At 42.3% G+C, this 16,311-nt stretch overlaps 1 long non-coding RNA gene across 7 annotated transcripts in view; it reads right to left on the bottom strand.

Annotated features, from left to right (window-relative positions):
• LOC119245244 (uncharacterized) overlaps positions 1 to 16,311 on the bottom strand; it is a 99,555-nt gene that overhangs the window by 61,010 nt on the left and 22,234 nt on the right. For 5 of the 7 annotated variants that reach the window (XR_008550819.1, XR_008550815.1, XR_008550814.1 and 2 more), the window contains one exon: positions 14,131 to 14,610. The exons of the other annotated variants lie outside the window; for them this stretch is intronic. This is a non-coding gene — a long non-coding RNA (uncharacterized LOC119245244). The remainder of the gene's footprint in view (positions 1 to 14,130; positions 14,611 to 16,311) is intronic. 7 annotated transcript variants of the gene reach the window in all.

Genomic DNA, 16,311 nt, shown 5'->3' with positions numbered 1-16,311 from the left:
GTTCCTGTAGTTCCAGAGTTGGACTACTCACTCCTCCTCACAGCCTCACTCCAACGCTGCTTTCTGAGACCTCTTCTGATCTCCAACTCTGAGCTCTCCCTCACCTGAGCCCTGTTGCTTCAGCACAGGATTTATCTTGCTATGTCTCATGTTATAACTACACTTCCTCCTCCTGGATAATACAAACACAAACTGTATCCCTTAGTCTATGTATCCCTTTAAAGATGAGTACAGGGCCTCCCCTGGTGGCGCAGTGGTTGAGCACTGGGCTGCGAGGCTGCCCGCAGCCTCCGCAGCGCCGGTTCGTTCCCTGGCTGCCGGCGAGGGTCCCACAAAAAAATAAAAAAAAAAAAAGGAAAAAAAAAATAAAAAAAATAAAGATGAGTACAATATTTTGCAACAGGAGAGTCATCTATATGCTTTTTTAAGTACTAGAAATGTGCTCTTTTTCTCAATTGATAATCAGCTTCAGTTAAAAGGTAACTGTCACTAGTGAAGGCATCTGGTCCCATCCTTTTGTTTCGCGGGAGGATTATGATTAGTATTTCAATTTCCATACTCTTGAGCAGTCTGTTCAGATTTTCTACCTTTTTTAAAAAAAAATTTTCAAAGAAAAATTAATACCTATCCTTCTCAAACTTTTCCAAAAAAATAAAAAACAAAAATTAAAGGCAAAACTTCCAAACACATTTTACCAGGAAATTACAAGACAAAGAAATCTACAAACCATTATCTCTGATTGACATACATGTAAAAATCCTCGACAAAATACTAGCAAACCAAATTCAACAACACATTAAAAGAATTATACAAATTATCAAATGGGATTTACTCCAGGTTTGCAAGGATGGTTCAACATACACCTACATGATACACCCAGTCAACAAAAAGAGAAAAATCTATCACAACAGATTCAAAAGGAACATTTCACAAGTTTCAACATCCATTTATAATTAAAACCCTCAACAAATTGGATATAGAAGGAGCATACCTCAACATAATAAAAGCCATTTATAACTAAGCCACAACCAACATCATACTCGACAACAATTAACTGAAAGATTCCCCTCTAAGATCAGAAACAAGACAAGGATGTCCAAACTCACCACTTTTACTCAAGATAATACTTAAAAGTCCTAGGGAGCGTTTGGACATTAAAAGGAAATAAAGGACATGCAAGTTTGAAAGAAGCAGTAAAACTACCAATATTTGAAGATAATGTAATAATATACATAGCCAACGTTAAAGACGCCAATAAAAAAAAGTGTTAGAAATAACAAATGAATACAGCAAAGTGGCAGGCTACAAACTTAGTGTTAAATTCTGTTGCATTTCTATATACAAGATACAGAAAGATAAATTAAGGAAACAGTCCCATTTACAATTGCATCAAAAAGAATTAAATACTTAGGAATAAATTTAACCAAGGTGAAAGGACTGTCCAATGAAAACTGTAAGACATTGTTGAAAGAAATAGAAGACAAATGGAAAGATACTCCATGCTCATGGATTGGAAGAATTAACATTGTTAAAATGGCCATATTTCCCAAGCAAAATAGAGATCCAGTGCAATCTCTATCAAAAATCCAAAAGCATACTTCACAGAACAAAAAAAAAAAATCATAAAATTTGCAACTACAAAAGACCGCAAATAGCCAAAACAATCCTGAAAAAAGGAAAGAACAAAAATGGAGTTATCATGCTCCCCGACTTCATTTTGTACTACAAAGAGATAGTAATGAAAAAACAGCACAGTGTTGGAATAAAAACACACAGATCAATGGAATGGAATTGAGAGCCCAGAAACAAATGCACACACAATGATGATTAATTTACAAGAGAGTCAAAAATACATAATGGAGCAAGAAAAATCTCTTCAATAAATGGTGTTAGGAAAACTCAACAGCCACGTAAGAAAAAAGAAGCTAGACCATTAACACCATACACAAAAATTGATTCAAAGTGGATTAAAGGCTTTAATGTAAGCCCTGAAGCCAAAAACTACATAGAAGAAAACACAGGCAACAGGCTTTTGTGATACAAGTCTTGGAGATGTCTTTGGGGATCTAATCCCAATGGCAAAAGAAACAAATGGAATACATCGAAATGATGCACATTTTTAGTACATCAAACTAAAGAGTTTCTGTACAGGGAAATAGTTATCAGAATGAAAAGGTATTCTACTGAATGGGAGAAGAAAACTGCAAATCATACATCCAATAGGGGTTAATATCCAAACTATATAAAGAATTGATAAAACTCAACAACACAATAAACCACTTGATTAAAATGGAGGTCTGAATAGACAATTCAAAGACATACATGGGCTATAAGCACATGAAAAGATCTTCATCATTTTTTATTAGGGAAATGCAAATCAAGACAGCAATGAGCTACCATTTCACATCTATGAGTGACCATTACCAAAAAGGCAAGAAAGGGCAAGTGTTGCAGATGTGGAGAACAGGGACCCCTCATGCACTGTTGGCGGAAATGTAAAGAGGTGCAGCCCTGGAACATGGTATGGAGATGCCTCAAAAAAATAAAAGCAGAAAGTCCATACTATCCAGTTACCCCACTACTGGGCATTTACTCAAAGAACAATAAAAACCACTAATTCAAGAGATGCAAATTCCATGTTCATCAAAGCATTATTTACAATGGATGAGTACTAGAAATAATCTAAATGTCCATCGACAGATGATCAGATAAAGAAGATGTGTATATTCACAATGGAATGGAATATTCAGCAATAAAAAAAGATGAAATCCTGATATTTGTAACAACACGGATCACCCCAAAGGCTGTTAAGCTTAGTGAAATATGTCAGGTGGAAACACTGTGTGATTTCACCCAGGTGTGGTACATAAACAAATCAATGAACTAAACAAAAATAAATGTTTAGATTATAAGACAAAATTAATGGCTTTCAAAAGGGAAGGAATGGGGGGACAGTGGGTAAATCAGGTAAAAGGGGTCAACTGCAAGGTGAAGGGTGGAATTAGACTTTTACTGGTGAACATAATTCAGTATATACAAATGTTGATTTATAATGACATACAACTGAAACATATATAATGTTATAAACCAGTGCTACTTTAATAAAACAAATTATCAATGGCCTTCATAAGCTGCTTTTTAGGTCATGTTGCCCAATCTGTATTAATAGAGCAGTGATTTTACTTAGTATTCACTTATAAGTCACAAAAGTCTGTTGCTCACTTGTCAGATTCTCTCTTATAAACCAAAAAGAATTTTGCAGATATATCTGAACCTCTACCTCTAAATCATATACAGTGCTTTAAATCTGCATTACCTCAATAAAAAAAATAATTAAAATTTTAAAAAGAAAGAATTGGCCAGGAGGGTTAGAAAGCTTTGAGGAAAATGCTAGTAGTGGTGCTGACAGCAATATTCCAACAGAGGGCAGCAGACGGCTGAGGTAAGGGCAGCCTTGCCTCCTAGCAGGGCTCCAACATGCATTTCTGAGCCCTCTGAGTGTTTCCAAGCAGGTCTTTTTCAGAGTTAGAGACTAAGAAAAGTTAGGATGTCCCACAAGACTTCTGACTCTCAAAGCTACCACAGCTTTAAGGTGACCTGCACTTATAGGACATCCTAAGGCAACCCTCCTGGATCAAAGTCGAGCTAGAAAATCACTTTCCTTCTGAATACTGCTTCTCCCTGGGAATTCCTCCCAGGAACAGCTTCTCCTCCCAGGGGCAGCTTTGGAAGCAGCCTCAGGTTTTCTTCTGTGGACTGCACCCTGCCTTACTAATGCTAGGCAGCAGGATCTTTCTAGCTAAGGGCTAACCCACTGGGGTTTTGAAAGAGGCCTCCTTATACTCAGGTCGAGACAACAGTCACACACTGTTTAAAAGGGGAATTCCATAACAGTTTTGCTCTAAGCATTTCTCTTACAAAAAAAACTCCATCTCTGGCCATTGGGAGTCTTTGGGTCTCACTATTCAAGGCCCACCCCACAATCTGGCACAGAGCTCACTCCAATCACTGCAATGCCAGGCATTTCTGTGACTTTTATGACTATTAAAAGAGTGCCGAAAGGAAATACAGCAGGTGACAAATAGAACCCTGCGCTCATCAGCTAACTTTCCATGCATCATCAGTATTGAAACAACTGTAAGCCACTAACAGATGCCAGTCCAGTGGCAAATTTGGGACACTGAGCTCTTGGGGTGAACATGTAGAACAACCTAGCTGACCAACTACAGCAAAAAAAAAAAAAAAAAAAAAAAAAAAAAAAAAGGCTCTCATTGAGCAGACCCTTCCCGGGGGACTCTATGGCACCTTTGGTTGTCCAACTTTTTAAAATCTACCTTGATCCTGAAGTATACGTAGCACTTATAAGTTATGACGTTTGCTATTAAAAACTGCTTTTGGACTATAGAACTGTTTGGTGACTGCCCATGGTCTATTCTTCCTCCTCCTTTAGTAGACAAATATTGGGTAATAAAAGGGGGTAGGCAGGAGAGAGAAATTACATTCTGAGCCCCTTGTGCAGACTGAGAGTCACCAACTATGAAGGCAAGCTTGGGACAAAGGCCCTCGGAAGCCACCTTCCTCTTATCCCCCCTCCCACACAAACCAAAACAGGGACACAATGGCTGAGTGTCCAGTGGTGGGAGTTCAGTGCCGGGGGGTTGCCCAAGTGTGGTGGGGCAGGCCGGAGAAGAATGGGCTCTGAGGCCCTCTGAAGCCACCATACCAACCCCAACTCCTCCCTCCTTCTGTTACCTGAGAGAATAGACCCCTCATTTTCTTAAGTCACTGACATCAGGCCCCACTTAGAGTGCAGGAGGCAACGGTAACTGATGCAATGTGAACCTCATTCCCAAACACCAGGAAAATCAGAAGAAAGAGGGCCCCTCACCTTTCTCCAAACCAAACAAACTTCTGGTTTTATTTTTCACCCATATTGCTGTGGAAATGACCTTAGCCAAAACCTTTGAGTAGGGAGGGCTGGGGACCTTTTCACCTTGCCCTTGAACAGGGGGGAGCCTCCCATTTCAGCAGCTGGTCAGTGACCGACACGTGAACAGAACATGTTATACATATCTGAATGCATGATACTCAGGTGTGAGACTTGATCACAAATACTGATCCTAATGGGAATTTACAAATCCACCTCTCCCACCACCATCCTTGATTATAAGTTAAAGCAGGCATCCCAGTAACATCCCCACCCTTCTTTTTTTCTGAATTACACAAAAACTCATTTAACCAGAAAAAAGCACCAATAATTCCACCTAGTGAAAATTACTTACAATGACACAGAAAAGACCTCCCAGGTCCTTTCACACATATACACTTATTAGACATAATCGTACCATAGGTACAACTGTATGACTGCAATTGTGTAATTGCCACCTCTTTACAGTATACTGCAAATTATACATATTTCCATTCAATATCATAAGAGTACCTCCATCCCTCCTCCTCACCCCCAAAGCTCCACCCAGGGACTGGGCCTGACACTGTCCCTCACATACTTCTACATCCCTCCCATACTCTCACCTCCCTCTCAGTTTCTGGGAGGGCATTCGTGGTGGCAGTACCCTTCAAAAGAAGGCTTTGAGGCCACAATACCCAAATCCACTTCTCAACGTGCATGGCATAGGGCAACTGCAGGCTTGACAGCAGCCTCTGGACCTGTTCTGGTTGACACCAACTATTCCATGCAGCCCCCACAATAGTACCCTAACTTTCCAAAGATCACATCTCTCTGCTCCTCTCCAGGCCTTCACCTCATCCAAAATATCTGAGGGTACCTCCCTCACTACTTTCCAGTCTTGGAGGTATAACCTCATTGCTGTATTCCACTGGGCTCTGTCATTTCATCCCCAATAACCAGAACATAAATTGCACGTTTCTCCCTGATCTATACAGTAAGCCCTTAACATCTTTGGAGATAGGTTCTTGGAAATTATGCCTTCAAGCAAAACAACATATAATGAAAACAGGCCCTCAAATAACATTTCTTTCAGTATAGGCCGGGATTGTTTTTGGCTGTTATCATTATGACAAAATTAAAACATTAAGTGAGACAATGTTATTCAGCCTGCGCAGAAAACCTGGTGGGGGGGGGGGGTTCCTCAGGGTGGTAAGTATCCCACCACTTCAATAAGTAGGAAAGGGCTGATCCAAACTGCTGCAGAAACCAGGGCCCTAAAACAGAAAGCTGACTCTTTCCACTTGTAATGTCTATGACCTCAGAAACGATAGGTTCAAAGAACCAAAGGAGTTGAGTATGTTAGTAAATTTCAGCCAAGGACATAAACCAACTGCTTTCCCTTCATACTGCTGAGGGGCAGATGATAACATTACGAACCCCCTGCAGATGCCTGTGCAAAATCTGCCTCAAGTAAAGATCTCTTTGCCAACTCAGAAATACAAGAGGAATGTTGTTTTACCATTCTCCTAGTGGAGTCTCAAAGCTCTAAGAGGGAGGAATTTATCTCAAGCATAACAATGTCTAACATTTACCAGCTACTTATGCTATACCAGGCCCTTTGCATATCTCATTTAATCCTCCCATACCCATGATGCCAATATTATCATTATCCCATTTTATTCATGAGGAAATTGAGACCAAGTAGGTTAACTGGCCAGAGTCACAGTGCTAACAGGTGGTATACTGAGGAACTGAACCCCAAAATCTTACTCCAGAGTTTGGTCTCTCTCCAGCATGCAGCACTGAGCAGAGAGGCCAAAATAGCCTCTCAGTCACCTGTTTCCAAAGATCAGGTGGTTTGTCTTAAAAAGGTTCAGCTTCATTTCCAATACTTCCCCGTTCCGAGAAGTAGAACCTAACAAATATGAGGATTCTAAACATTGGACTTGCATGAACACACATCAAATTATTGTTTACCACATGGATGAGAAAGTCCTGCAAAGCACCAAGTGAGAAGTTGGGAAGTGACTTCGACGAACACAGACCAGGAAAGAATACTAACCCCATGACAGTTTCTGAAAAGGGAGCACCACATTTGAGACAGTTCTGTATAAAGTGTCAGAATTCCAGCCAAGTCATTCTTGAATACAGAGGCAGAACTTGCAGTTAGAGGTCCACTTATTATAAAGCTACACTAACAAGAGTGAGGGTGCAAGGGCAGGAAAATCGTTTATGGTGAAGCTAGCACTGTGGAGTATTAAGGTAAGGACCATCTTTTTAATAAATGGTGTTGGGGGATGAAATGAGACCTAACCTGTACCTCACACCACATACAAACACTCTTCCAGAAGGGCTTTAAATCCAATTATGGAAGGCAACTGAGGAGATAATCCACAAGAACATCTTTTTAAGGCCAGGTTTGGAAAGGTTCCTTAAACAGGGCCCAGAAATACAGAAAAACTGAACATTAACATTAGGAACTTCTGCTCAACAAAAATAAAAAAGAAAGTTGCAGGGTGGAAGACATTTTCAACACATATTTAGAATAAAAGACTTCTACAAATGTATTCAGAGTAAAAAGATTCCTACAAATCAATAGAGGCAACAGTGTAGAAAAATAGGCAAGAAGCTTGAATAGGCACATCACAAATGGCTAATAAATATATGAAAAGGTCCCCAATCTCATTAGAAATCTAACAGCTGAGAATTAAAGTCACAATGAAACTAATCAAGTTTCTAGACCTAACTTCTGTTGAAGGAACAAACTGAGACCCATGAATGATGGACTCCACCCCACTCCATACTGAAGGGCGCTTGAGTGTAGAGAACAACTCCCAGAATGCCATGAATCTGAATTCCTGAATGAAGGAATTAGGGGTGGGAATTAGGAATTCCTAATTAGGAATTAGGAATGCTGGGAACTAGGGGTGGAGTTAAGCAGGCATGCTTGGTTTATAACAACACATGCAGGCTCAGGCACTCCTGTTTTTCTGTTTTCAACTAGCATCCAGGGGGGCCTCCCTGGTGGCACAAGGGCTAAAGTCTTAGTGCTTGATAGCTATCACCAGCCACTGTAGCTTGAGTTCAATCCCCAGCCAGGGAGCTGACCCACATGGCATAGCAGACTCTCCTGTCTCTCCCACTGCTCCCCTCAATAATGTATTTCAGTATATCTGCCTGTTCTGCTCCCCACTCTGTCTCTGGTGAATCCTCTCAGCCCCAGTACCTCTGGCCTACAACCAAGTTCTTGTATGCATAAATAAAAGATAAATATTCAACTAGCACCCAGAGACATGGAGAGACCAAAAAAAGGACTCTTGGAAGAGAAATGTGGGTGAGAGCCATGTGAGGAAGCTGCTCCTATCCCTCGCAAAGATAATGCCAGCCACTTCCTGACTTCATGGTGGATTATTTGGTGCATTTTGAATTCTGACTCTTTCCTTGGTCCCAGCTCTCTGAGACCTGCCTAGCCCCTTTCTTGTGGTTGCCCACCAGAAGGTACTTAGACTTGTGGCAAGCTTTCAGGTCTCAGCAGCCTTACTTTGAGCAGAGCCTATTTGGCCGAGCATTTGCCCAAGAGGGGATGAGTAATTCTGGTGGTTTTATTGGGAAACTAATATCCTTTCTTCTCTCTCTATGCACGCTAATTCTATTTAAAATCTTCACACTAAGAGTCTGCTTCCTTTGCTTTTTTGTGGCAGATGGCTGGACCCTTTTATTGTGTGCACCCCTTAACAGTTTGGGGTCCATGTGTGCCCTATGGTCATGCACTAATACTTCCAGTTTATAGAAAATAACAGAAAAACAGGTGAGACACCAAAAAGAAAAAAAAAAAAAAAACTAAAGACACAACGACCAAATATAATGCATATACTTTTAGTAGATTCTGAGTTCAAAAAAACTTGCTATAATGTCGGGGGTCAAGTGGGGAAATATAAATATGGATTAGCTATCTGATATTAAGCAATTATTGTTAATTTTCTTGCTATTGTGATTAAATAAGAATAGTATCCCCCTCTTTTTTTTTTTTTTTTTAAATAGAGGCATGTTTTATTTATTTATTTATTTATTGTTTGTTTGTTTTTGTTTTGTTTATACATGCACTGGGTACAGTCAGAAGCACGGGAGGGTGAGAGAATTCACCAGAGCCAGAGCAGGGAGCAGAGCAGGCAGAAGGACCGAAGTACACTGCTGAGGGGAGCAGCGGGCGGCAGGAGAAGTCTGCGCGCCATGTGGGACCCTCCTCTGGTGGCCGGGGAGCAGCCGGGGATCGAACCGACGCCGCAGAGGCTGCGGGCAGCTTCGCAACCCAGCACTCAACCGCTGCGCCACCGGGGAGGCCCAAGAATAGTATCCCCCTCTTAAGAATGCTGTTGAAAGACCATGATTGCAATTTTCATGATATACAACCACAAAAAATTTGTAGAAGAGCAAATATGCCAAAATGTTAATTATTGTTTTAGTAGTAGGTATGTGGGTGTTCTATAATTCTTCGTAATGTATAAAATTTTTAATAAAAATTAAATCTAATAAAAAATAAGGTTTAAAGATTTTCTCTCTCCCACACACAAAATTACATACCAATGCACACCTACAGAAAAGTTAAAGTAGCACACCAGTGAGGGTGAGGATATGGAGCACTGAGACTTTTCAGACACAGCTAGTGGAAGTATAAATTGAATCACTTTGCCATCAACAAGTAAAGTTGAAGGAACATATCCATGACCTGAAAATTCTACTCCAAGATATTTACCTACTTCTATACCTACTTGTATCCATGATCTATACCCTACTTGTACTTGCATACAGGAAGACTTGGATGTGACTGCTCAGAGCCAAGATATTCACAAAATCCCCAAGTAACAAGACCATAGTTATAACAGTGACAATGAATTAAATGCAGATATGTGCGATGACATGAATGACTCTCACAAACATTGTATTGGTGGAATAAGTCAGAACACAAATTGTTGGATCCATTTCTATAAATGTCAATAACAGGTAAAACCAAATGACAGTTTCCATATATATGTAGTACTGCAACAAAATTTTAAAGAAAAGCAATAAAGGGAATGACCACAGATTAAGCAGAGTGATTATCCTTAAAAGGGGAAACTGCAATGGAGGTATTCAGGAGGGTTCCAGGAGGCTAGTAGTTTTTTTTTCTTGACCTGAAAGAATATAATTTGTGTCTTTGTGTGTGTGTGTTTATGTATATATACACATTTTTAAAAAAACCATTTAATGTATGTTATGTTTAATGTACTTTTCTATATGCATATTATAGTTGACAACAAAGATTTAAAATAAATGTCAGGGCCTCCCCGGTGGCGCAGCGGTTGAGCGCTGGGTTGCGAAGCTGCCCGCGGCCTCTGCGGCGCCGGTTCAATCCCCGGCTGCTCCCCGGCCACCAGAGGAGGGTCCCACATGGCGCGCAGACTGCTCCCCTCAGCAGTGTGCTTCGGTCCTTCTGCCTGCTCTGCTCCCCGCTCTGGCTCTGGTGAATTCTCTCACCCTCCCGCGCTTCTGACTGTACCCAGTGCATGTATAAAAACAAAACAAACAAACAAACCAGCAAACAAATAAATAAAGCATGCCTCTATAAAAAAAAAAAATAAATAAATAAATAAATAAATAAATAAAATAAATGTCAAACTTCTCCAAAGACACACAAATGGCTGGCTATGGGCAATGAAAAAAAGGTTTAATGTCATTTATTATAAAGGAAATACAAATCAAAACCACAATGAGACAATATCAGCTCACCCCTGTGAGACCAATCTTTATTTAAAAGATTGGCAACAAAAAATGTTGGTGAGGATGTGAAGAAAAAGGTGCTTTTATCCACAGTTGATAAGAATGTAAACTGGTATAGTGTCTATGGAAAACAGTATGGAGATTACTCAAAAAACAAAAAATATCGAGACTGGAAATACCTTATGATCCAGCAATACCACTTCAGTGTATTTAGTCAAATATGAAAATGCTAAAGATTTATGAACGCCTATGTTCATGGCAGCATTATTCACAATAGCCAAGACATGGAACCAACCTAAATGCCCATCAATGGAGAACTGAATAAAGAAATGGTCATATATACACTCAATGGAACACCCACTCAGCTATTTTAAAAAATGAAACAGCACCTTCTTGGACAACATTGATGGAGCTTAAGGAGATTATAGGAAGGGAAATAAGTCAAAAAGTAATACAGTTACCAGATACTTTCAATCATTTACAGAATATAAATAACCAAAGAAAACAAACTGGTAAAACAACAAAAATAACTTAGATTCTGTGAAAACTATAGGAGATGAAGGTGAGGGAAAGGGGGGTGGGGTGGGTGTGATAAGGTACTGACTGTAACTCATTTGGGCGAGGGCAGAATGTGCACATATGAATCACTTTGCCATTGTAGGGTAAGGAAAAAGTAGCAGGCTTTTCTGCCCTCCCGCCATTAGGATAGATGAGGGAACCCTGTGGTCCCGAATGCATGCCTGATGGCGGGCACCTGAAGTGGGTACACCTGGGCTGAGAGACTGAGTTTATAAGGGCAGCGTCATGGGGACGCCAGCAGAAGCCAAGAACGAACGCAAGCTGAGAGAAGAACACAGAGAGAACACCAGAGAGAGCCCAGATAGAGTGAGGATTTGCTGGGGGCTGGGAGGACTGCCAGCCTCCCGACCCCCCATTACCCCTGCCTGCCATATGCCTGGTAAATCTAAATAAAAGCCTGCAAAAGCCACTGTGGACTCTGACTCCTCCTTTACCACGTCTGATGGATCAGAAAACCTGCTCTGGATGGGCTAAAGGAACATATCCATGACCTGAAAATTCTACTCCAAGATATTTACCTACTTTTATACCTATTTGTATCCATGATCTACAACCTACTTGTACTTGTATACAGGAAGACTTGGATGTGACTGCTCAGAGCCAATATAGTCACTCCCAAAATTACATAGATAGGTAAACAATTGGTGAATCAACAAAATTTGAGAAAAAAGAAATGAATGTTGAAAAATAAAATGTTAAACAAAAAAATCTGGTCTAAAACCCCAGTGCTACAGGGATGGACTCCTTTCTACCTTGTTTGCCTGGGGGAAGATGGCCTTTGAGATTAAACAACACATTTCTGGGCTCTTCAGGGGAAGCCTTTCTGGATTTCCACGGTCCTCACTGCAGAGGCTTGATCAGTTTTTGCCAGATATTGAGCAAAAGTATTTCATTTTGGAAATGTGCCCATCCTGCCAAAAGAGGTGTTTCTTACTCCTGTAGCTGGTAAGCAATATGAAAGAGGGTGAAAATGTCCTGTATCTGTTATTCCCGGGGCCTTAAGGGCATCACAAAATTTGGGGAAGAAAGGTGTCTCAGAGCACCAAGGTCCTATATTGAATTTTGGGCCCTGGGGGGGGGGGGGAAATGATGGTCTCAGGGACACAGAAAGTGATAACGACATACCTGGGCCTCAAATCCTGGCCCGATCCATGTCTGCAGGCACCTAGAGGGAAAATTTCCCTATTTCTTGTTCACTTGGTCATTAGTGAGGAATTTCATTCAGCTGTGAGTAACAGCAACCAATGGAACGTTGCCATTTTCTCTTGTGGAACAATTATTCTTATAAGTGGTTGCTGGTGTTGATGCAATAATTGAAGAGGGGATGGGGGGGCCATTTTGGCCTTTTCCATGTGGCCCCAAACCAGGGCCTGCCTTAGGACATATGGCACCTTTGTGCAAAGTACAAAAAGGCACCTTTGAAAAGATCAAGTATAACAAGGCCCACCCCTTCCCAGGGGAACAATTTACTAAAGGCTACTCTCCAACACAGTCTGGGTTTTATAGCTGTTCATACCAACACACCGATGCAAGTGTAGACATCTCAAATGACCCTCAGGAGTTTTTCATGTAGTTCTAAGAACTGAATTATTCAACGCCCGTAGGACCTGATGCTACAGTACTAAAATATTAAGTTCTGAAATGAAAATGACCACCACCCCAAAGCCACAGATTACAGGAAATTAAGTAGAGGGCCAACTAGAGGCAAAGTCCAGGCAATGCATCTAATAGGTTCAGAGGGTCCACCACAGTTGGGTTCAGGAGGAGGAGGGGAGTATGCAGCTGTCCTTGCTGAGGCAGGGGCTGAGCTGTTCAGACACAAGTTCAAAATCAGGGCAGGCTAGACACCAGGCTAGACAAGTCCCAGGCTACAAAAAAATGTCATCTGCACTTTTACAGTTTGGTCAGCTTGCTCTTAGAACTGAGAGTGAAGCATTCATTTGTACTCAAAAATATGTCCTTTGATGACAGAAAAAAAAAAATCAGGAAAGATGCTTTTCATAGCATGCAGGTGGAGATGAGGGGTGGGAGGGAGAGGGAGCGCACACAGCAGTTTAGCATTAGAATCAGCCTTAACATTTACAACTCACAGCACCCGGAAGCCCTAAGGGTAAAGGATCAGAGCAGCCAGTGCAGCAACTACATTTATAATGTAAGAAGCAAAGGCCTACATTTAGAGCTGCCAGGTCACTGTCCACAGACTGGGAAACTCAGGGGGAAATGCACAATATTTTTCTCTCCTAGAGCCATTCAATCCCTAAGAAGGCCTTTAGAGAAGCCCCAATTGAGTCCATATCTGGGCCAAATGTCCATCCTCTCTGTAATTAGATTTTACCTACTTTCAAGCTAATAATTTAGTCTGCTGCTGTTCCCTGTGAGCTGCCAGAAGACCCTGGATGGGCCAGAGACAAGACTCCTTTAGTCCCAGCACAGCACCCAGCTCGCACACCGGCATTCCCACATTGTCCTCACCCCCGAGTCTCAGGGGAGCAGCCAGATGGACTACCCCATAAGGCCACTACCACCAGGGAACTCCGAGCTTGGAAAACCACTGCTTTTATAGCAAGCAAGCCTGTTCTTAGTCCAGGAGGGCTGTCATCTTGTCTCCCAAGGTTACCACCTGCATCAACCACCAGGAGAAACGGCTGAGAAGAAGGCAGTCAGGGCTGCACATCTGGGCTCACACACCGGCCAGTAGCGCCCAGAGAGGACTCCGCCAGCAATTTTGCCTCAACCGCATCATGGAGCCTCATGGAATGGGGAAGCAGCAATCCCGGAGAGAAGGCGCAGGGGTAGCACACGGGTAAACAGCAAAATAACAAGAGCATGCGTCAACCAGCCTTAAATTAGCTGAAAGTGAGTATTATCTGACCCACTGGACTTACCTGTGAGCCACCATTTTCTTCCTTATATGCCAAGCGCTCTGCTCCTGCTCAGCTGCACAAGGTGCCTGGTCGCAGGCGTCCGGGCCCCAGAAGGGCAGTCCCCAGTCTCTGCGCCTCCTGTGAATGCGACGTTCTGAAGCCATAGGTGCCCGCCCAGAAAACGGGGAACACCTGCCTTGCTCCTTCGAGTGACAGCTCATCGGTCGTGGCCAAAGCAATGTTTATTATCCACAGTCGGCTGTGTTGTCCAGGAGCAGTTTTCGCTGTTTTTACCTCCAGTTTTCGGGCCTGCCTGAGCTCCACTTTAAACGCCCGCGGTTGGGGGGCGGGGCGCGGGGCGGAGCCAGGGGCGCACCCAGCTGACCTGCTGAATGAGGCCTGGCCACGTGCTGCTGCAGGGACTCCGCACGGTTTTTACTAGGCCAAGCTCTTTTGCTTCACGCCTGTCTGAGGAGGTTTCTCTTGCAGGTTTCTTGGATCCTATGTAAGGTGAAATGAAAGCCATGTGTATTCTCCCACCTCCGGTCTTTTCAGTTTCCTTTCATGGGGTTAGACAAACTGCCTCATTTCCAGACCTTATCTCACCAGTTCCCAGTACTCCTTTGCCAGCATCAATCAGCAAGGAATGAGCTAAATATCTCGCAAAGGAGATTTTTTTTTGTTTGTTTTTAATTGAAGCAAAACACTATGAGGTACTCGGGCTGCCTCCTAGTTAGTGACAATGACCCCCAACCTGACAGGGAGGGGGTCTTTATTTAGGTTCACTCAATCGTTTCTATCAATCTATGTATATACTTTAAATATTTCAAATCACAATGGGAGTGGGGTGGGGGCGGGGAGGTAAAAAAAATTTTAAAAATAAATATTTCAAATCATAATTATCCTTCTGCCTTCCTTTTCTCTTGCTCTTACTCTTTTTCTCCTTTCCTACTTGCAGTGGTCAAAAGGAAGGTATAGGGAGTGTTACCAGAGTTGGGAATTGTCAGGCTAGTAGAAATAAACCACTTCAGTTCCTTTTCTAACTGCCACCTCAAATCTTGACTTTAAAAAAAAATTCCTCTTGAGAAATCCAAACATTTCTGCACAGATCCCCACAGCCTCGGTGGTGATGAGCCCATCTTTACAGTTCCCAAGTGGTGGAGGCCTCCAGGCCATGGGCATCATCTGTACTGAAGAGTGCTGGCATCCACCTGGAGCCAAGGAGCAGCAGGACTGAGTGTGGAGGGGACACTGCTGACCTATTATGTAAGACATGGACTTCAGGTTACCACTTTCATCCACATTCACACCTTTGTACCTTTGTGACCAATAGATTAGATTTCTAAGAAAACTACTAAACATTACCCAAAGTTTAGGAAGAATGCAAAGCCATATTGGCCTCATTACCACGCTGAGAAAGTCTCCAAATACTAACTACAGAGCAGCATTAGCAAACACGTTTTTCTGTTCATTACTTACACCCCATGATCAATATTGACTTCCTGCAGCAGGAGTCAGCTTTCTTGCATTTCAGTAAAGGATTCAATAAAAAGTATTTAAGCTTGGTGAACTGTATGATTTCTGTGGCAGTTACTTAGTTCTGCAATGGAGTATGAAAGAGACCAGACTACACAGAAATAAGTGAGTGTGGCTTATGTCCTAATTGAAGTGCCAGCAAGACAAGGAGCAGGTTCTCTATGGATCTGGGCAGATGGGTAAAGGAGTGTCCTGGAGCCTGCAGTGGCTTTTTCAGGCTTTTAATGAATTTTGTATGCCAGGCCTCCCAGTCCCCAGCGAATCTCTACTCTTCCTGGGCTCTCTGGCGTTCTCTCGTGCTCTCTTTGCTGGTCTCGACTACACTCCACTGCCAAGTCTTCTGCCGCCTCATCCTCTGCTGCCGCCCTCATATGCTCAATCTCTCGGCTCAGGTGCACCCACTTTCACACGCCCACATCATGCTCCAGGTGCCTGCCATCAGGCATGCGTGTAAGACCACAGGTGCCGATCATAGATGCTAATGGTGGGAGGGTAGAAAAATCCTGATAACTTCTATTTACCCTACACTAATAAAACTTTTTTACAAAAACAAGCAGCAGACTGGATGAGATCCTCAAGTCACAGTTTGCAATCCAGGAGCCCAGTAACCACTGTGTTTTAATGGAATATAGGATTCCATTGGGCTCAGGAGAGTGTTGTAATCAA

The sequence above is a fragment of the Talpa occidentalis genome, unplaced genomic scaffold, assembly GCF_014898055.3.
Source record: "Talpa occidentalis isolate TD23 unplaced genomic scaffold, MPIMG_talOcc4v2.1, whole genome shotgun sequence".
NCBI lineage: Eukaryota > Metazoa > Chordata > Mammalia > Eulipotyphla > Talpidae > Talpa > Talpa occidentalis.
Note: the sequence above shows the minus strand (reverse complement) of the source record. Positions and strands in the feature narration are given on the sequence as shown.